Source organism: Macrobrachium rosenbergii, chromosome 36 (assembly GCF_040412425.1).
Source record: "Macrobrachium rosenbergii isolate ZJJX-2024 chromosome 36, ASM4041242v1, whole genome shotgun sequence".
Lineage (NCBI taxonomy): Eukaryota > Metazoa > Arthropoda > Malacostraca > Decapoda > Palaemonidae > Macrobrachium > Macrobrachium rosenbergii.
Genome location: NC_089776.1, coordinates 8,150,418 through 8,172,917, shown reverse-complemented (window position 1 = coordinate 8,172,917; position 22,500 = coordinate 8,150,418). Strand labels below are relative to the sequence as shown.

At 36.8% G+C, this 22,500-nt stretch overlaps 1 protein-coding gene across 13 annotated transcripts in view; it reads right to left on the bottom strand.

The window, feature by feature from the left end:
- Window positions 1-22,500, bottom strand: part of LOC136856597 (ligand of Numb protein X 2-like) — a 582,959-nt gene that overhangs the window by 106,511 nt on the left and 453,948 nt on the right. For 2 of the 13 annotated variants that reach the window (XM_067134523.1, XM_067134525.1), the window contains exon 1: window positions 4,531-4,574. The exons of 10 other annotated variants lie outside the window; for them this stretch is intronic. The gene's annotated coding sequence lies outside the window, so the exon portion shown is untranslated. Of the gene's footprint in view, window positions 1-4,530; window positions 4,575-18,071; window positions 20,268-22,500 lie in introns of those variants that run through there. One more of the 13 variants, XM_067134520.1, reaches the window with a different exon arrangement.

The following is a 22,500-nucleotide window of genomic DNA, read 5'->3' as shown; positions in this document are numbered from 1 at the left end:
GAGAGAGAGAGAGAGAGAGAGAGAGAACATTAATGAAAGTGTAAAATAAAGAGTCATTTGGTATGGAACTTACTATAAGCATAAAAAATATGATAGAAACAGAGAGAGAGAGAGAGAGAGAGAGAGAGAGAGAGAGAGAGAGAGAGAGAGAGAGAGAGAGAGAGAGAGATGATGGTGTTTGATAGATATTCTTCCCCGACGGTCAGGCGAACTGGAGGAATTTGGGGGGAAAGAGGTGGTGGGATGAGGGGAGGGGGTGTCCCTAACTGGGTGAGCTGAAATCTGGGAAATTTGGAGCTCGCTGTTTGGAGTTTCGGAGATTCGGAGCTTGATGGAGCTTTGGAGGCCTGAGGCAGACCAACTTTGAAGGATATGTTCCTATATCAGAATGTATCACTTCGTAAACTCCAAATTTACCAGGCAATTTGTACGGAACAGATTTTCCGAACAGCAGCACCAATGTGCAGTAAACGTGCCTCGCTGTCGAACTTCTCCAACAGTTCCAGAGGTCCTTTATACCTCGCACCTTTGGACTTTGGAACAGGCCCCCCTTACTGAGGACGTGCAATTGGAACCTCAAAACTTCAAGTGCAATTGCAATGCATTACTACCCTAAAACAATTCAACTTGCACTTATAATAATATTTTTGAAGTTCTTGTTTTGCCTGCATTTGCACATTATATTTTTTGCTACTCTTTTTGCCTTGTTGTAATGAATCCTACTTCTGTTATTATTCCTGCTTTTGTGGTCAGAGTTCAGAAAATAAGGGTTTTAAACATTTCAAAAATGATTATGCTTACTATTGCAAGTTGATTCATTTAATGTTTCACTTTTCAATACCCGAAGGTAAATGATGCAATAACATCATCTGCAATCTAACTGAACACTCAATTTCCTCCATTATCTGCTAGGATTTGCAATGCCATTTGCGAAATGAATAAAAAAGAAAATAAATAAATGCTAAATATATAAATAATATTATCATCAGTGTGATTTGTAATAACTCACTTCTTGGTTATCAACTTCTATTACTAATCTCACGTGAGTTATTTTCGTATTTTAGGTCAGAAAAGGCTTTTTTTTATGAAATAATGACACAATATCTATACTTTGACGGTTTATAAAAAAAATTACAAAATTAATCTCTATACTTCGTTCTCATGCGAGCGAAAACTTTTGGTATTAAAACAATCTCCGTACGTCGTTCTCAGTGAGCGGAAACGTTTGGTGTTAAAACAACTTCGTTCTCATCTGTACTTTTTCGTTCAAAACAAATCATGCGTTCTCATGCGAGAGGAAACTTTTGGTATCAAAACAATCTCTATACTTCGTTCTCAGCGAGCGGAAACTTTTGGTATTAAAACAATCTCTACGCTTGGTTCTCATACGAGGGGAAACTTTTAGTATTAAAACAATCGCCCTCAGCAAGCGGAAACTTTTGGTATTAAAACGTCACAAGTACACCTCACAAACACACACACACACATAAAAATTCAATTATCGTCAAATCATTAAACCCCGTTACCAGACTTTTCCTCGCGTAGCCACCATTTCCCAACGCCACTAATACCTTGCAATTTCGACCCGGCTCTGAAAGGCCGTGAGTGACTAAGTGTCATTATTCGGCAGTATCAACTTTCGGACGTCCCGGAGTCTCGCATTGCAAAGTTAGACGCTTTGCAATAATGATGTCGAATTTGCTTTGTTGCAGAAGAAGAAGAAGAAGAAGAAGAAGAAGAAGAAGAAGAAGAAGAAGAAGAAGAAGAAGAAGAAGAAGAGTTTCCTGATGGGAAGGGCCGGGGTTGATATTAGTTCGGCAGAGGCCAGGTGCTTTCCTCGAATGCTTTCCCCTGGGTGCTTTCCCTGGATGCTTTTCCCGATTGCTTTCCCAGAATGCTTTCCCCTAGGTGCTTTACCTGGGTGCTTTCTCTGAACGCTTTTCCTGATTGCTTTCTCCTGAATACTATCCTGATTGGTTTCCCTGAATGGTTTCCTGAATGCTTTCCCTGGATGCTTTCCCTGAATGCTTTCCTGAACTGTTTACATGAATGCTTTCTCTGACTGCGGACCAAAATGCTTTCCCTGAATGCTTTCTCTGGATGGTTTCCCTGGATGCTTTCCTTGAATGCTTTCTCTAGATAATTTCCCTGAATGCTTTCTCTGAATGCTTTCTCAGAATGATTTCTTTGGATGATTTCTTTGGATGCTTTACCTGAACGTTTTACCTGAATGCTTTCCCTGAATACTTTCTCTGGATGGTTTCGCTGCATGCTTTCCCTGAATGCTTTCTCTGGATGCTTTTCCAGAATGCATTCGTGAATGCTTTCTATGGAAGATTTCTCTGGATGCTTTTCCAGAATGCTTTCGTGAATGCTTTCCATGGATGCCTCCTCTGAATGCTTTCTCCGAGTTTTTGACCATGAATGCTTTCCCTGGATGCTTTCTCTGAATGCTTTCAGTTTCGAATTGTTGCGGGGAATGTAGACGTTGTCTTCGATCATAATAATAATAATAATAATAATAATAATAATAATAATAATAATAATAATAATAATAAAGAGAAGGAAAGCGGTTATGATAATGACTGTAAAAATGCAGCTTCATAATAATAATAATAATAATAATAATAATAATAATAATAATAATAATAATAATAATAACTTTGGCGTGGAGATATCTGGTCCGATCAGTAATGAGTCACAATAAGGACTGAGAGCCAATGAAATGAGAGAGAGAGAGAGAGAGAGAGAGAGAGAGAGAGAGAGCGCAGTCACAGGAGCATTGGAAAACAAAACACAAATTCACATCGTCCGCGGAATATGCTTTTGAATGACGCTTTCATAAACAGATGAATACAACATGAAGAGCAATCATGGACGTCTGCCAATGAAGAACTGAATATAATGACGGTAAATTATGAAGGATGGTATAATGACTTCAGTAATGCCAAGGAAAGGGGCCTTTGTTTGACCCATGACCTTCCAATAAATAAAAAAAAATGGAGAAACAGAGCCATTGTTATGTGTGGGTGCAAATATTTAAAAATAAATCTTGAGACATTATTATTATTATTATTATTATTATTATTATTATTATTATTATTATTATTATTATTATTATTATTATACCTAAAACAGTAAATCACGGCAGATGAATAACTAAAATCTACTCTTCAGTATTTTCATTTTTTATGCTGGGAGAGAAAGTAAGTTAACAGCACTCTTATTATTATTATTATTATTATTATTATTATTATTATTATTATTATTATTATTATTATTATTATTATTATTATTATTATTATTATTATTATTATTATTATTATTGGAGAGACAAATCCACAGTTATGTATGGGTGCAAACATATTTCGAAAATAAATCTCTACAGAGAGCTTTCAGGAATCTGTTCGACTGAAAATGTGAATCGAACAGATTCCCGAAAGCTCTCTGTAGAGATTCATCTTTAAATAAATTTGTACCCGTACATAACCGTGAATTTGTTTCTCCTCCATTTCAAGACTCATGCTACTGTGAGTATTTAAAAAAAAAGTAAAAAGAAAAAGTGACGACAGAACGGAAGAGAGAAACATTTGTTTTACGGCTTCGGGACTGAATGCAATAATGAAAACTCTCTCCCAACACGGGAATATTCATTCGCATCTGGGGAGGAATATTGAAACGCCTACATTGCTCGCAAAAGGGACGCGGAGAAATTTCATCTCTGGTAAACAATGGCACTTAATTGTGCAGGCGAATGTGTACATTTTTTATTATTAATTTGATTATGTATATATAATACATATATATATATACACACATGTATACAGTATATTATATATATATATATATATATATATATATATATATATATATATATATATATATATAAACGTATTTTACTGTAATCCAACAGTACATTATGAATATAAAAAGGCCCATAAAGATATTATATACTCGTAATCATATATTTCGGATACGCCTGTATCCCTACTCACTGGTGAAATGTGTGTGTATACATAATACATATATACATATACATACATATATATATTATATATACATATATGTATTTACATATATGTATATATATGTATATATATATATATATATATATATATATATATATATATATATATATATATATATATATATATATATATATATATATATATATATTAACCGACCTTCACACAAGAATCACAAAATCGTAAAGCAATTCGAAAGGAAATATTCTGCTGTTAACACAACACTACAACAAAGGTTTATATTATCAAGCTCGCAACACGACATTCAATCTCACGATGCCTTTCATTATTTTCTACGAAAGATGCGTAATATCACCTTTATGAATTTAATATCACACTTCATAAATTAATTACCCTTGCCGGGCAATATACATGACAATAATGAATTGTGACAAAAAGCTTCGCTGACGAATCTTCACGAGTTGAATTTCTCTTCGAAATGGTACTCATGAGTGATTTACCTCTAGCATAACTAAGTTTAATTATATTTAGATTTAAAACTTACGTGAATCATTCTACCGACAGCAGCCTTCACTGCGAGGTACGTACCTGAAAGCAGGGAAGTATAAACATTAGCAAAAATCAAACAAATTTACCTGGCATGTGTCAACATAAGGTATTAAACAGACAAAAGTAAATATAGAAGATAACTCAAATTATCTGGTATCTATCAACATATGTTATTATACAGACATAAATGAATATATATTAAAATAAAAACCTTTTAAATCAGAACATTTGAAAGAATGAAAGTACGACGTAAATTATAATATTATTAATTAATGTAAATCATAAGTGTACCAACATATTCTACAGGAAGTATTTCAGCTTCGGGTCAATTTCAAGAAACTATTTCACTTAACGTACACATTAAATGAAAAGTGAACATTTTCTGCTGATAAACTTCCTCTGATGAAAGAAAATAATTCTGCGTTGTTTCCTGAAGCAGGAGAGTTGATTTGGTTTCCATTTATTTACTTATTTGTTTATTTATCTACGATGTTTGGTCTCGGTAGTAAATGTGGTTTTATTCCTTCAGTCAGGAAAACAACAGATACATTATATATATAAAATAATATATATATATATATATATATATATATATATATATATATATATATATATATATATATATATATACCAACAAGCACTCCCCATATCAAAAACAACAACGATATCCGTCAAATACACACATCAGCTGTTGCATCTTCGATAAACCGTGAAAATTTTCCTGACAGTTGACGCTACACACCCACCCACCCACCCACACACACACACACACACACACACACACACATACATATACATACATTATATATATATATATATATATATATATATATATATATATATATATATATATATATATATATATATATATATTTCAGTAAGAGAATCATTTCATGTTTTCTCCTCGACGTCCAATGGAATAAAACGACTCTCCAAAAAAAAATAATAATAAACAAATGAAATAATAATAAATAAATAAATAAATAAATTCCCCCTACCACCAAATGACTCGTGACTTCGACTCTGTCAGCAAAAGAAGCGATATAATATAACAAACACACAAAGGAAAAATGGGTGTCATTATGCCGGCGTGAACATCAGATCTGACCGGTCCAGCGACCTGGGAAGGGAGGTTCTTCGCGGAAGAATTCGCGCAAAAGGACCCCAGCTTAAATTCGAGGATATATATATCTTTTTCACCGGTCGCTGAGTTTCCACGAAGTGATAAATTAATGAGACTGGGTAAACGTGATGCTTTAGTTGTCATCTTTTCTTTGTTGCAAATACGGATTAAAAATACATCAATTAAAATATTAAAGTTCAGGAATTTAAATGTAATTTTTAATCCACTGATGTGAGAGATATTATATATACTAGATATATACACATATATACACATATCTATATATATACACATATACATTATATATATACACAATATATATATTAAAAAAATCTCATATAACTACCGATATCAAAGGTCATTCACAAAAACATACTAATAATTATTTATGGAATAAATTAAAACTATAAAAAAAATAAAAGAAAAGAGTTACGGCTCACTGGCAATATTAAATGTCATTTTCATGCCAGAGTTACGATAATGAATAATGAAATCTCACTCCGTCGGCTCCGAAGTTTCTTCGGCGCAATCGAGTTTCCTGTACGGCGTATAATCAAGGCGACCGAAAACAGATGTATCTTTCGGTAGTCTCGGTATAATGCTGTATGAACCGCGGCCCATGAAACTTTAACCACGGTCCGGTGGTGACCTATCCTTAGTCGTTGCCAGAAGCACGATTTTGACTTCTAACTTTAACCTTAAATAAAATAAAAACTACTGCGGCTAGAGGGCTGCAATTTGGTATGTTTGACGATTGGGGGGCGGATGGTCAACATACCAATTTGCAGCCGTCTAGCGTCAGTGGTTTTTAAAGTGCGGACGGACAGACAAAGCCGGCACAATAGTTTTCTTTCACAGAAGACTAAAAAGTCAAAAACAAAATGGATTATTCCAGTAAAAATGGTTATTACATACATTTCAATGCTACATATGCTGTATAAACATGATTGCTCATTCTTGGGGAAACTATAAGTTCATTCATACGTACCAATTAGCAATATTCATTTTCAAAGTACTGATATGAGACATAAAATCATGGCAATTACAAATAAAACCAAATCAGAGAGAGAGAGAGAGAGAGAGAGAGAGAGAGAGAGAGAGAGAGAGAGAGAGTCGTGAAATCTCATGATCATGCAAAGCTTAAGGCTTCAGTATTATGGTCCACTGAGAGAGAGAGAGAGAGAGAGAGAGAGAGAGAGAGAGAGAGGCGATTCAGGAAAATGAACGGGGCTGTTAATGTCAGCCGAAAGTGTTCAAACCAGGTGATTTGTTCCTTAATCACGGGCCATAAGTGAATTACAATATGGCTGCCTATAAATTAGCATGCGCTCAAAAAAAAAAAAATGGAAAGTGTACTGATACGTTATGCAGAGGAGCGCATAACTGCGCAGTTAACAGATACAAAATAAGCGCATAATTGCGCAGTTAAACAGATAATTGCGCAGTTATGCAGATACAAAATAAGCGTCTAGAAAAGCAAGTACAAAATGCGCCCAAGTTTCTTCGGCGCAATCGAGTGTTCTGTACAGCGCATAATCAACGCCACCGAAAATAGATCTATCTTTAAGTGGTCTCGGTATAATGCTGTATGAGCCGCGGCCCATGAAACTCTCAGCCGGCCGTGCTGGCCTGTGTTGTTGCGGTGCCAGACGCACGATTATGGCTAACTTTAACCTTAAATAAAATAAAAACTACTGAGGAGGCTAGAGGGCTGCAATTTGGTATGTTTTGATGAGTGGAGGGTGGATGATCAACATATAAATTTGCAGCCCTCTAGCCTCAGTGGTTTTTGAGATCTGAGGGCGGACAGAAAAAGTGCGGACTGAAAAATTGCGGACCGAAAAAAGCGTGGACAGAAAAAGTGCGGACGGACAGACAAAGCCATCTCAATAGTCTTCTTTTACAGAAAACTAAAAAGGAATCCAAATTTAACCTCCGTCAAAATTATGAGTGAGTTTCCCCCAGTGGGCGTGAAACATTGCAAGCAGACATTGGTACGATTTCACGAAGCGACGCCGACAAAATCTACGAGGTATTTCACTTTTATGAAGGACAATAACCATATCATAAAAAAAAAGGGAAGGACCGGAGAGGGGGGGATGGGGATCGGGAAAAATGGGGGTGTATATTGGGGAAAGCCCCCCAACCAATCTATCATGAATAATGGATCTGAATAATGGTCATCGTTCACTACCAGCTTTCCCCCCGCCCCGACACCTCGCAGCAGAAGCACCACTAGTGGGCAACACCGTAAATCAAAGTTGCCAACGCATGTGTTTTTTCAAGTATTATTTTTTAACGTTGACGTACTTTCCACCAGGCAATTATCGTCAGGGGAAGATTGAGTTAGATGAAGTGGAGGCCGGTGGGGATGATGGAAAGTTTCAAAATATTTTCCATTCTCTGCCGCTGATAAAGGATGTTTGGTTTTGTTTATCAGGCTACAAAAGAGAGAGAGAGAACGTGATGATAGACTGACATTCAATTGAACGTGGATTAGTCCACAGAATATTTATTATATAACATTTTTAACACTGTTAATATATATATATATATATATATATATATATATATATATATATATATATATATATATATATATATATATATATATATATATATATATATATATATATATATTATAAATACACACACACACACACCCGTGTATATCACAGCCATCTTCCAGTGTCCCGGTGAAGTCCGGAATCTCTTCAACCTTCTGTTGGAAGAATGTCCAACTTCCATTCGCCGGGCAAACATCCCCGAGACATGAACTATCGGTAACTGTCAAACATCGAGCCAGCGAACACACTCCCCCGAGTTTCTCAGCAGAAAGTGTACTTGCTTTTGAGAGGCGAGTTTCCAAGATAAACGAGAGAGAGGAGGTCATCACTCCTCAATTTACAAAAGCATATCGTCGGTGATGAATGATGTAGAGAATAAAGGGATTAGTATTTTTTTAATGTTTTTCACCCATTCTGTATATTTTTTTGATTTGTATAGATTAAATATATATATATATATATATATATATATATATATATATATATATATATATATATATATATTCTTGTTTTCAACTGTTTTCATTTTGCCATTGTTGACTTTTCGAACCAGTATTGAAAACTGTTGCAACTCTGTCACAAACTGCCTTAATATTGGATACCATTCACAGATCAAAAAGTTTATATGCTTAGAATTGTTGAAAAGGTTAATATTCTTGATAAGACTACGACCCTGAGAGAGAGAGAGAGAGAGAGAGAGAGAGAGAGAGAGAGAGAGAGAGAGAGAGAGAGAGAGAGAGAGAGAGGTCTCATGGTAAAATACTTTGCAAATATTTGCATAAAATAGGTTTTAAATGTTACTGTTTGTCAACCTATAAGTATCTTAAATGTTACTGTTTGTCAACCTAGATATATTTACTTTTTTTTTTTTTTTTTTTATTTGCAAAGAAATATATTATTTTCTTTCCGTTCTTCTTTACATTTTGTTCATATTAGGGCCTCCAATATTGCGACAGGCTGAGTATCAAGTTATTAATAATAATAATAATAATAATAATAATAATAATAATAATAATAATAATAATAATATTAATAATAATAATAATCGATTGTACAACAGCTTGAGCATCAAATTCCTTATAATAATAATAATAATAATAATAATAATAATAATAATAATAATAATAATAATAATAATAATAATAATAATCGACTTCCAAAAAAAAAGAAAAAATATCGAATCCACAACACATACAAATGACGAAGAATTCATCACGCAAACGATAAAATACCCCAAAAAAATAATTGAAAGGAATAAATATCTCTAAAATGCAGGCAGCAGAATATACGTGATTCCATTAAGTGCTTGACGAGTCGCAAGCATTAATAAACAAGCGCGGGTCCCTTCTCCCCATTAGGAGATGACACGGAATGACTGCGCTAATACATGAATGTAATTGTCTCCTGCGTGCGCGTGGGCAAGACTATCAGCTCCATTAATCACTCTCTTTCTCTCTCTCTCTCTCTCTCTCTCTTCTGTGTTATTCAGATATATTCAGTCTTGTTTATCCTTGTTTCACTGTGCAACTCTGTCTCTTTTTTATCTTTCAAATACATGAATTAATTCTCTCTCTCTCTCTCTCTCTCTCTCTCTCTCTCTCTCTCTCTCTCTCTCTCTCTCTCTCTTTCTTCTGTGTTATTCAGATATATTCAGTGTTGTCTATTCTTGTTTCACTGTACAACTCTATATCTTTTTTATCTTTTTTAATCTCAAATACATGAATTCATTCTCTCTCTCTCTCTCTTCTACGTTATTTAAATATATTTATTCACACTCATTCTTGTTTCGCACTGTGCAATTCTGTCTCTTTCTGTCTCTCAAAGGTACAATATGCATGCTCCTCTCTCTCTCTCTCTCTCTCTCTCTCTCTCTCTCTCTCTCTCTCTCTCTCTCTCTCTTATTCATGTAAATATATTCTTGTTTCACTCTATACAACACTGTCTCTTTCCATCTCTCAAATGTACCATTATTTCAGTACATGAATCTCTCTCTCTCTCTCTCTCTCTCTCTCTCTCTCTCTCTCTCTCTCTCTCTCTCTCTCTCTCTCAACAGACACACGTACTGTCCCCGACCAATAAATATTCCATCTCTCATCGCCGATGCAGTGTGTAATTTTTGGGCAAAGTCTCCATTTGGGAAACTTTGAAATGTCTCCGCCTTCATTTGGGATTCGGTTTGTAGTTAAGAAAGCCCTAATTTCTTAATTTCTTTCCTACACGACATGAATAAAAATCTACCGACGATGCTGATTAAAGGCTACTCACAGCGCATGCGTGGACTGGTACATACCCACATACACACACCCACACATACACAGTACATTCTTGAAACGTGGTGTTTTTGCACGACTTTTGGAGACGGGCATAATAATTATTTGATGAATAAACGGTACAAGTATCTTACTTCTCGATATGTTTGTGTGTATATTCTTTCATTCTCGTATATATATATATATATATATATATATATATATATATATATATATATATATATATATATAGTTTGTTTCTGTATCTGTTTTTCTGTATCTATGAAAGACAGTATATATCTGTGAATTAAGTATATATGAGTCTATCAGTCGAGAAACATGCCAAGCGCCATCCTGGCCCAAAGTATTTTTCAATTTAATTTATTATATTTTAAAAATGGCACTTGGCATGTTTCTCGACTTAAAAGCTCATGTATACGCCAACATACTGAGAAGTCAGATACTTGTATCTGTTATTCATCACATAATTATAAATAAATAAATAAAATATATGTATATATATATATATACACATACATGACAGTTTCCCATAGACAATTTATATACCCAGTCCTTGGACAAAGCATATACCAGCAATAAACAACCACAACCTACCAAAAAAAAAAAAAAAAAAGATTTTCAGGAATAGTCATATTACATCTTCAGCTTCTAAGCCGACAGTTAAAGGCGAAATATAAACATCTGAATCTGCCCTTCAGTAAACCTACCCAATTTTATGCTCTGCTATTTCACCATGTTTACGTCTCTGCCTACCGTCTACCGTAAACATTCCGTAATGTCCTCCATTTACATATTCATTTAAGTTTCCCCTTGTAGTTCCGAAAAGCTATCCGGCGTCCATTCCCATCCATTCCCGTTTTCTACGGCTCGCGTTTTCTTTACGGGGAAACTTCTCCTTATAATCTCGCGGTAGGAATGGAGTGGAATATATAATTCAGGCCAGGTGCCAAGCGATGGGACCTATGACGGTGAGGTCATTCAATAGGAAGGTTTGAAAGGCGTAACAGGAGGAAAATCTCGCAGTTGCACTACGAATCAGTTGTTAGGTGAGAGTGTGCTATCAACTGGCTTTAGCTTAATTGTTTGTCATCTTTTTTTTTTTTATAAAATATGGTCTCTAATTTCCCAGTTCTCTGTTTCCCTCAGTTATCAAAATTCTCTTTTTACTTCCTGCCATTAGTTTCCTTATTTCTATAATCTTTCCTTAATTTCCCATTTACTATTTGAAACTTCATATCTTCCAGTCTATTCTACTATCCATATTTTCTAAGAGAGCAACCACACGCATCCCTTAGCCCTTCTCTCTCTCTCTCTCTCTCTCTCTCTCTCTCTCTCTCTCTCTCTCTCTCTCTCTAACCAGATATCCTATATTCTCTCTCTCTCTCTCTCTCTCTCTCTCTCTCTCTCTCTCTCTCTCTCTCAACAGCGACTCCTTTCAGCGTAACCAGATATCCTATATTGTTGCTATACTCGCTCCCCCCCCCTCTCTCTCTCTCTCTCTCTCTCTCTCTCTCTCTCTCTCTCTCTCTCTCTCTCTCTCTCTCTCTCTCTCTCTCTCTCTCTCCATGTTTTTTTACGCTTTTAGTAAGTTCACCATACTATATGACCCTCACTGGTATATGTTTATTTTACACTTTATTTAATGTTCACCTCTCTCTCTCTCTCTCTCTCTCTCTCTCTCTCTCTCTCTCTGTTTCTCGTATATTTTTATGCTTTTAATAAGTCCACCATACAAAATAACTCTCCCTGTTTAATAATAATTTTACATTTTCCTTAAAGTTCACCTACCTCTCTCCTCTCTCTCTCTCTCTCTCTCTCTCTCTCTCTCTCTCTCTCTCTCTCTCTCTCTCCGACGTCTCCCATTCATTTAAATTCCCCCTCTCTCGTCCTTCGAGTTCATCCATCATCCATACGTCATCCTCCCTTCCACTGTTTTACTATGCACGTGTCTGTGCGTGTGTCTCAAAATCACCTGGATGTCATGTTGCCCCGCCGTAACATGCGAGGGTTTACCTGTCTTGCTTATGACCCCCCCTCCCCCCTACACCCACTGCCCCCACCCCCACCTCACCTGAAATACCGTGCTCAGCGTGGCACGCCCATTTAGCCACGCCTTAGTCGGGTTCCTGGTGTCTAGATACGGGGGATTTCCCCCTTCCAACAGAGAATGCCGTCTGTTTCAGAGGTCTGGTTTTCTGAGAGTTTTTTTGCTGGGAGGAGAATGATAATACCAGGGGTAGGCAGTACTAGCAATCTATGGCGGTTTGTTAAAAGGAAAATTATACCAGGGGTAGGCAGTACTAGCAATCTATGGCGGTTTGTTAAAAGGAAAATTATACCAGGGGTAGGCAGTACTAGCAATCTATGGCGGTTTGTTAAAAGGAAAATACCAAGGATAGGCAGTACTAGCAATCTATGACATACAATACCAGGAGCAGGCAGTACTAACCTATGACATTTTGTTAAAAGGAAAATCCCAGGGATAGGCAGTACTAGCAATCAATGACATATAATACCAGGAACAGGCAGTACCAGCAATCTATGACATATAATACCAGGAGCAGGAAGTACTAGCAATCTGTGACATTGTGTTAGGAGGAAAACAATACCAGGAGCTTGCAGTACTAGTAATTTATGGAATTAACTCTGTAATTAGTAGTGTTGGCATAGGCAGAGAAATTACACATGTACACTAGATGTTACTGGTAGCACTGGAGGGAATATTATTAGTAATTACAATAACAGAAATACTGATTATTAGTGGTGGGGGAAATCGTTATATTGGTAACGCTGAAAAGCCCAGTTGCATGTGTAGTTACTGTAATGTCGAAAACTTCTAGCCAATACAGAATACAGAATCATGTACTTGAAAATACTATAATGATTATTTTTCATTAAAGCATCGCGCTCGTCATTAATAAAGTTCTGTCAGAATTTCCACTCAGGATGGCAAAAGGCGAGACCTTTGTACGATATAAAGCTTAACATTAAACATTCTGGGAAAGGTGTTTACCCAGAATGTTTGATGGAAAATATTCAAACGACGTCATCATATACCAACTACACTGAAAGGATAAAACATCTCATATATTATCATTCAAGCAGTAAAATAAAACTTCTAATAAATCATATTCACATTCAAAATTAAATGAACTGAAATAAGCATTCTTTCGCAAATAAATATACTGACAGAATAAAACAGAATATAGAATTTAGGTCAAAGGCCAAGTGCTAGGACCTATGAGGTCATTCTGCGCTGAAACGGAAATTGACAGTAAAAAGTTTCGAAGGAGGAAAACCTCGCAGTCGTTAGGAGAGACTAGAAAGTAAGATGGGAGAAAGAGAATATGAACAGAGGTGCAGTAAAAGGAAGGGACGCTGCACAGAGCCTAAAGTGATGAGTGCCTACAGTGTACCGCATGAGGTGCACTGACGGTACTCTACCCCCCTACGGAGAAAAATAAATGTATTCATCACTAAAGAGATTTGGCTCCACAGAATCCTACAAAGGGTCTCGGATCCGCGAAGTCCTTTCAAAGGTACTTGTATGAAACAGGTTTTACGGCCAGTGACTCTGTTGTAAAGGATAATATGTGTTTTCCGGGAAAACAGAAATTATGGTTACCACACATTTTACAAAAATTCAAAATAACATCATCAAACATTAGAGAGAGAGAGAGAGAGAGAGAGAGAGAGAGAGAGAGAGAGAGAGAGAGAGAGAGAGAGAGAGAGATTCAAAATGAAGTTACGACTTCCTAAAAAGCAATTTTAATATTCAAGTTGTTTATTTTAAACCATATATAAAGAGAGAGAGAGAGAGAGAGAGAGAGAGAGAGAGAGAGAGAGAGAGAGAGAGAGAGAGAGATCTGTTTACTTCAAACAGAAGCCGAAAACAAAAAAATTAAAAATACAGAATATACAATAACCTCTTTCTTACAAACCTATAAACACTGACAAACATAATATCTCGTTTGATGTAAGAGCGAATGATGTTTGTGAGGTGAAACAGAGTCTCTCTCTCTCTCTCTCTCTCTCTCTCTCTCTCTCTCTCTCTCTCTCTCTTTCTCAATTAACCAGACGAATTTTCCGTAGCTCTGAGTCTATAAGCGTTATTGTCCTTTTCAGTTTCACCATTCCTGACGGCTTTTCATCTCTCTCTCTCTCTCTCTCCCTCAATTTACCAAACTTATTTTCCGTTGCTCTGCGTCCAGCTTTACAATTCCTGGTTGGTTTTCATATTTCTCTCTCTCTCTCTCTCTCTCTCTCTCTCTCTCTCTCTCTCTCTCTCTCTCTCTCTCTCCCCAATCTAAGGGTTTTTTAACCTGCTTTCCATTAAGTAAACATATACCCTAACAAACGACTTTAAAATACCAAATTGCACACAACGTCCATCTTTTGAATCAAAGACGTATTTTAGTCACTGTTTTGGGGAACAATGATGAAAGCTGATGGTCAAATGGGTATGCCAAACAAAAGAGAGAGAGAGAGAGAGAGAGAGAGAGAGAGAGAGAGAGAGAGAGAGAGAGAGAGAGAGAGAACAAGGCCTGACACGTAAATAACGAGGGACAAAAAGAGGCAGGAAGGAGTGAATAGGGAAACGTGGACTGAAGCAAAACAAACGATATGAGAAAATTAGGGGAAAGTTGGAAAGGAGAAAAACACAAAAAAAAATGGAAGAAAAAATTATTTGAACATAAATACGCAAAGAGAAACAGAGTAGCAAATATATATGTGCTAATTGTCAAAAACAAAATTTTCACTCCATGATGACAGAAAGGGGAAACAAATCGCTTTTAATTTAAAAATAAAAAAGTTATTGATAGAAATGTCATCCTTTTCGTTCTTCAAAAAGCCCATCAACCTGAAATCCAATACTTGATGAGAGAGAGAGAGAGAGAGAGAACCACACCCACAAAAAAATACTGAAATTCCACTTTGACAGTTTTTATGAACCTGAAAGTAACCGAACTTTAAAAAAAATAGTAATAAATAAATAAAATATATAAATAAATAAGTGAATAAATAAATAAATATATAAATAAATAGATAGATAAAGTCATATATGATCTCTTTCATTGGCTCTTTGTCCCTTAATATGTTGACCTATCTTCCATTTCCCATTTTCCATTTCCATAGGGGATATTTATTCTTCCCATTCATAACACCCGAACCCCTTTTACCTTACCAAGTTTTCAATTGGCCTCTCTCTCTCTCTCTCTCTCTCTCTCTCTCTCTCTCTCTCTCTCTCTCTCTCTCTCTCGTTCTGATTTTGAACTGTTTAATTCTATGCTATGAAACCTCTCTCTCTCTCTCTCTCTCTCTCTCTCTCTCTCTCTCTCTCTCTCTCTCTCTCTCTCTCTTTCTCTCTCTCTCTCTTATAGCTATTTTTAACAGCCTGAATTTCAGTATTTGCATAAATACCCCATGAAATCCACTGAAACCTCCAAGCGTTCAGCGCCGCCCCCCCTTCAACCTTCTGAATCAAGATATTTCAGCCACTTTTGGGAGAACAATGAAAAAGGTTGATGGCTGGATGGGTATGCAAAACTCGGAGGGGAGAGAGAAGGTGAAATAGGATTTGAAAGCGAAGTGGAGGAGGAGGAGGAGGAGGAGGAGGAGGAGGAGGAGGAGGAGGAGGAAGGGAGGAGGAGGGAAGGCAGGAGGAGGAGGAGGAGGAGGAGGAGGAGGAGGAGGAGGAGGAGGAGGAGGGAGGAGGAGGAAGGAAGGGTTAGGGAAGTAGGGGAGTGCAAGAGAAAACAGGTAAGAGGGAAGTTCAACGAAGGGAAGGGAAGGAGAGAGAGAGAGAGAGAGAGAGAGAGAGAGAGAGAGAGGAGAGAGAGAGAGAGAGAGAGAGAGAGAGAGAGAGAGAGGATAAGAAAAAGAGCAGTAGCGTGCGAAAGGAGAAACAGAAACGGAATGATAAAGCAAAACCAACCCAAAAAAGAGAACACCAATGAATGTAAAACAAGAAGGACCCCGCCGGGGGCATGGGGGCACACCTGCCCTACCGCGCTGCAACTGTGCAACTATATTCAAATAAGATTCATTCCGTCTTACATATTCATATGTGAAGCTTTGGACTCCATTTTGGCCCCACCTTGGCCCCGGGGTCCAGTGTTTCAACAAACTTTGAATCTACATTACACGAGGAAGCCTTCAGTTCAGTTTTGTCATTTGCGACCTTATAGATCTATATATATTTTTTAATGTTTTCTATATGATCAAGCCCTATTTTCACTTCATTTGTGACCTTATAGATCTATATTTTTTATATTTTCTATATGATCATACCCTATTTTCACTTCATTTATGACCTTATAGATCTATATATTTTTAATATTTTCTATATGATCACACCCTATTTTCCCTTCAATTTATGACCTTATAGATCTATATATATTTTTAATATTTTCTATATGATCACACCCTATTTTCCCTTCAATTTCTAACCTTATAGATCTATATATATTTTTAATATTTTCCATATGATCACACCCTATTTTCCCTTCAATTTGTGACCTTATAGATCTATATATATTTTAAATATTTTCTATATGATCACAACATATTTTCCCTTCATTTGTGACATAGATCTACAGTATATGATTTTCATATTTTTTTTTTATATGACTAATATTTTCTATATGATCACACCCTATTTTCACTTCATTTGTGACCTTATAGATCTATATTTTTTTATATTTTCTATGTGATCACATCCTATTTTCCCTTCATTTGTGACATAGATCTACAGTATATGTTTTTCATATATTTTTTTATATGATCACATCCTATTTTCACTTTCTGTTAATTAACGCTCCTTGGAAGGGGGGCGTCGCCCTCATTCGCACAAATCCGAAACCCCTTTACCCAAGGACGATTTCTGCAGGCTTTTATCTGCTCAGAATACCTGCTCGCTCTGCGTGCGTCACAATGAATGGATCCACTTCCTGCTCGAGTGCAGGAGTGTGTAGGATATATTTGCTTGTTCTTGAAAGCACGACTTAAGAATCTGCTTTTGATTCGTTGCTTATTTTGTAGTTCCTGTAGTTGTGTGTGCATATATTTCTTGCAACAAAAATTGGTTTCCTCTGCATATACGTAATAACGTGTGTGTGTATATGTATATATATATATATATATATATATATATATATATATATATATATATATATATATATATATATATATATATATATATACACACACACACACACAATAAATTCTTTGCTATTAATAATTCTTCGTGAAAAGGGTCCAAAAACTATATTAACAAAATAAAAACCACATTGCAGAGGCAATCCATAGTTATGTATAGGTGCAAATATTTAAAAATAAATACATATGTATAAGCACCCATACGTAACAGTGGACTGTTTCCCCATTTCAAGACTCATGTTACTAAGATTATTATCATTTTTTTTTAATAACCACACTGATCGGCTATCGCTAACCCAATAGGTGGCATGTCTCAATTTCGAAAATTCTGCAGATACTGCAGATTTTCCATTTTAGGGCAGCGCATGCCTCCGTAAATACTGAGCAAGTTTATAGAGTATATATCTATATACCTCACCTATAAGATGACGATCCTGTACAGTACGTAGACCACCACCAGGAGGATGACAATGGTGGAATAGGTGAGGACCATAGACAGCAACTCGGAGCCTCCTTCGAGGCCCACTGGAATCTTCTTCTGCTTCTCCGCTCTGGCGCTGATGGGCATTTTGGAAGGAGGCTGTTTTCCGGCAGCAGAGAAGGTGGGTGGATGTGTGATTTGGATATGAGAGAGAGAGAGAGAGAGAGAGAGAGAGAGAGAGAGAGAGAGAGAGAGAGAGAGAGAGAGAGGTGGGTGTGTGATCTGGATGAGAGAGAGAGGTGGGTGGATGTGTGATTTAGATGATAACGAGAATAACAGAGAGAGAGAGAGAGAGAGAGAGAGAGAGAGAGAGAGAGAGAGAGAGAGAGAGAGGAGAGAGAGGATGTGTGATTTGTTTTGACAGAGAGGTTGAGTGGATGTGTGATTTGGATGAGAGAGAGAGAGAGAGAGAGAGAGAGAGAGAGAGAGAGAGAGAGAGAGTGTGGGTGGATGTGATTTAGATGATAACGAGAACAACAGAGAGAGAGAGAGAGAAACAAAGAGCAAGAAATTGTGGAAACGGTGAAAAAGAGAGAGAGAGAGAGAGAGAGAGAGAGAGAGAGAGAGAGAGAGAGAGAGAGAGAGAGAGCAACAAAGATAAATCACATAAAGAACACGGACAAAGGACGCTGTCAGCTAACGGACAAAGAGCAATGACTGATGGCAATATCAGAATTCAATGATGGAAAAGAGTAGCATATGACAACGTGAAAAATGGAATACGGGGTTGACGCTGTATTAATGATGTCTACGAAGGGGATAATAACGTTATCATTTGTAATGACTGATTACTATGGTGACCTTTAACAAATGCAATAGATTGAACACGTAATGAACGCGGCTTTGCTACCTGATTGCGTTTATTGAACGCGACTTGCCGGATCTTTCATTCTGAACGAATCCGGGATAATTTTTTTTATCTTTGAGATTTCTGTTTATGAACGAGACCTATGGATTCTTTTCATATGAACGCGTCCTTATTAAATATCGTTTAATATATGCATTCAACTAGATTTCTCCTACTGAACGGGAGAGGATAATTCTACTCGGCGAAAACAACGCACCGAATTTCCTACAGAACGCGGCCAAGATTTTTCCAAAATAAACGCGGCCGCGAGGATTTTTCTTAATGAACGTAACCCGAGGATTTATCTTAATGAACCAGACTAGGAAGGTTTTTTCTATCCTTTTCAACGAACACGAAGGCTAGAATTCTTCTTATAAAAGTAAATGGATTTCACTTAATGAAGAGAATCAGAATTTATCGCTACAAACCTGGACTACTGGATAACGTTCAACGTAAAATCTGAACTACTGATCAGTTAGTCTTGGCACAACTTAATCATTGTATTATATTATTCATGATTATTCTTACAAATACAATAATCTGAATATAATTAAATCATGCAAGAAACTGTGCGACGAAGAATTACGCAATTACAAATTAAGAAACCTAAATAGTACTGCATTCGCCAACAATAATTTCAAAACTAAAATAATGAAATATAAAGAAAAATCACGAAAACGTAAAGAACTTGAAAAATTTACCCAATAAAGATTTAAATAACAACAAAATCACAAAAGCTTCGTTATGAGCAAGAACTGGACTGAGGAAATGAATAAATTAGTCGAGCTGATCAACAAATCCAAGATATTTCTCAACTATTTCAAAATTACAGAAAAGCATCTGTTTCGTGACTTTATACTAGTGGGCATTAGAGACAGTCAAGGGTGCATGTAATTGTCACATTTGCCCACATACATTAAAAGGAATAATAAATAAAATCTCTGAAAAAAATTATCAAAATTATCATCAACGTAATGGCGATGAAACCAAGATGATTATGAAAAGCAGTGTCGAAACGTTTTGATTATCTGAAGAATGTAGTCGGTGATATCAAAGGAATGGCGTGGGAGTGAGTATTAGAGGCAGAAAGAGATGGTTGGTCGTCTCTTCATCAGAATGGATCCTCGGCTGGGGAAATTTGGGGATATTTCAGCTCCTCGAAGTCATATAAATAAAATCTCTTGGGGGCAGACGAAAGAGATGGCTCCCAGCAGTCACATAACACTGATCGAGTCTATTTGGAACTAATCCAGATTGATAGTTCTCATCTATATTTTACCTTTTCTCTGAGGAAGAAAATTCATCAGAAAATTCACACTTTCTCAATGACACTTCTTCCTTTTTTCCTTAATTTTTGCTCAACACTTATATATATCGAACAGATTTTCAATTTCGCTGACATATCACTTAAGTCTCCTTTCACCTCTTCCCGAGATCAGCATAACTTTGGTCAATCACGAACTTTATATAAACAATCTTATTACAGAATACAATCACGAACTTTATATAAACAATCTTATTACAGAATACAATCACGAACTTTATATAAACAATTTTATTACAAAATACAAGAGGATAATGAAGGCTTCTTCCCACCTGCCACCTTCAATGTCGACTAAAAGTGACCTACGAACAGGCAGTGGAGCTGACAGAGAGAGAGAGAGAGAGAGAGAGAGAGAGAGAGAGAGAGAGAGAGAGAGAGAAACTACCTGCTGGTGAGGAAGTGAAAAACAAGGGGAAACTAGGGAACGACCCTGCTACAGTTTATATACGTTGCAGGGGTATGTAAGTCAAACGGCACAACTTCTTCAGCATAGGGACGAGAGCGCACAAGGGGTGGGATAGATGAAGAAGCGGAGGTATTCGCCGGCGAAAGCAAACTCCCAGACGCCCCTACGAAAACATCACAAGCAGCTGATGAAAAACAGATCGTAAATAATCGGAAGTTCGGGTATAGCAACCCCAGTGAAGGAACTAAACACTGGGATGATGAATTGCTCAGAAATGAAAAGGGGGGTTTACGTGTTTCTCCCTTGATAAACACCTGCAGAAACAACAGGCTTCATTCTGACTCAACACCAATCGCTTCACTAATCACCTAAAAAAATATTTAACATGGCATAATTGTAACTTGCATTGCAATATTCAACTGAACCCATCTGTCGTGCAATTACTCTAATATGCAAAGGTAAATGAAATGGGCAAGTGATGGCCTTTAACCAGCCCAGTTCAAAAAAAATAAATATAGAAGGTAAAAAGTTGGGACAGGGACCTACACCATTTTAAACACTGTACTGGCTGAATAGCAGTCCCCCTCAACACCATACTACATCCACAAACATTCATACACAAGTGCAGGTAACTTCAACCATTACACTGAGGTATAAACTTTAGTATACATACAAATGGCCAAGATATTTCAGCACAGTCCTTCAAATAAATAAATATAGCTAACTCAGCATTGGTCACTGTTATAGCCAATGTTACCAGTTTTTATCCACTTTTCTTCCTACAGCAACTGATTTTGACTTTTATGTTTTATTCTGGTACTAAGTCCTTTTGGGTCCATGAAAATTCGGATAGCTGCGTGTTTAATAAAGAGTTGATGATAAATGATATTTTGCAAAAAACATCGGAATGAGAGGCTCACAAGATACAGCAGTAAATTGACGAGAATTATTCTCTCTCTCTCTCTCTCTCTCTCTCTCTCTCTCTCTCTCTCTCTCTCTCTCTCTCGTTCAACATGGAAAGAGATTTGATTGTTCTTTCAATGCTGTTGACATATTATTATTATTATTATTATTATTATTATTATTATTATTATTATTATTATTTCAGTAGACGAAACCTATTCACATGGAACAAGCCCACCAAAGGGGCCACTGACTTGAAATTCAAGCTTCCAAAGAACGTTGGTTTCAACTTCCCACCGCAGCAGACCCCACACTGCAGCAGTAACTGATCACGATACAGAGCCCGTGATTTTTACTGGCCTTTTTTCCATTCTGTACCTTCAAGGACGTAGCCTATTATCAGGAGAATTTCTGGACACTAATTAGCGGCTTTTGTGGGGAAATTGGGGAAACCTCGGAGATGATGAGTGGCAGAAATCTTGCCTCCTTGTACAGGTTTGGTTCTCAGTATCTGGGCTGTTCTATTGCCTGTTCTGAGTCACGTGCTCCCTAAAGTGTGTGTGTGTGTGATACGTAAATACACACACACACACACACACACACACGCACTGAAACAGCTGGACAGCAGACTTCGGCACACGAGAACCAAGTTTCCCCCTATGCTACAATGTTTGTCTCTCCACAGGAAGTCTTGCAGACATAAAGCCACCTTCTATTAATACGTCTGAAACCTCGCACAGAGAGAGAGAGAGAGAGAGAGAGAGAGGCTTATATAGAGAGTCTTGCCTCAGTCAACAAGAAGAAGTACATAAGAGAAATCTCCTCTCGGAGGAACTTCTCGACGACAGTCTTCTACAACAAATACCAACCATCTGGTTTCCTCCTC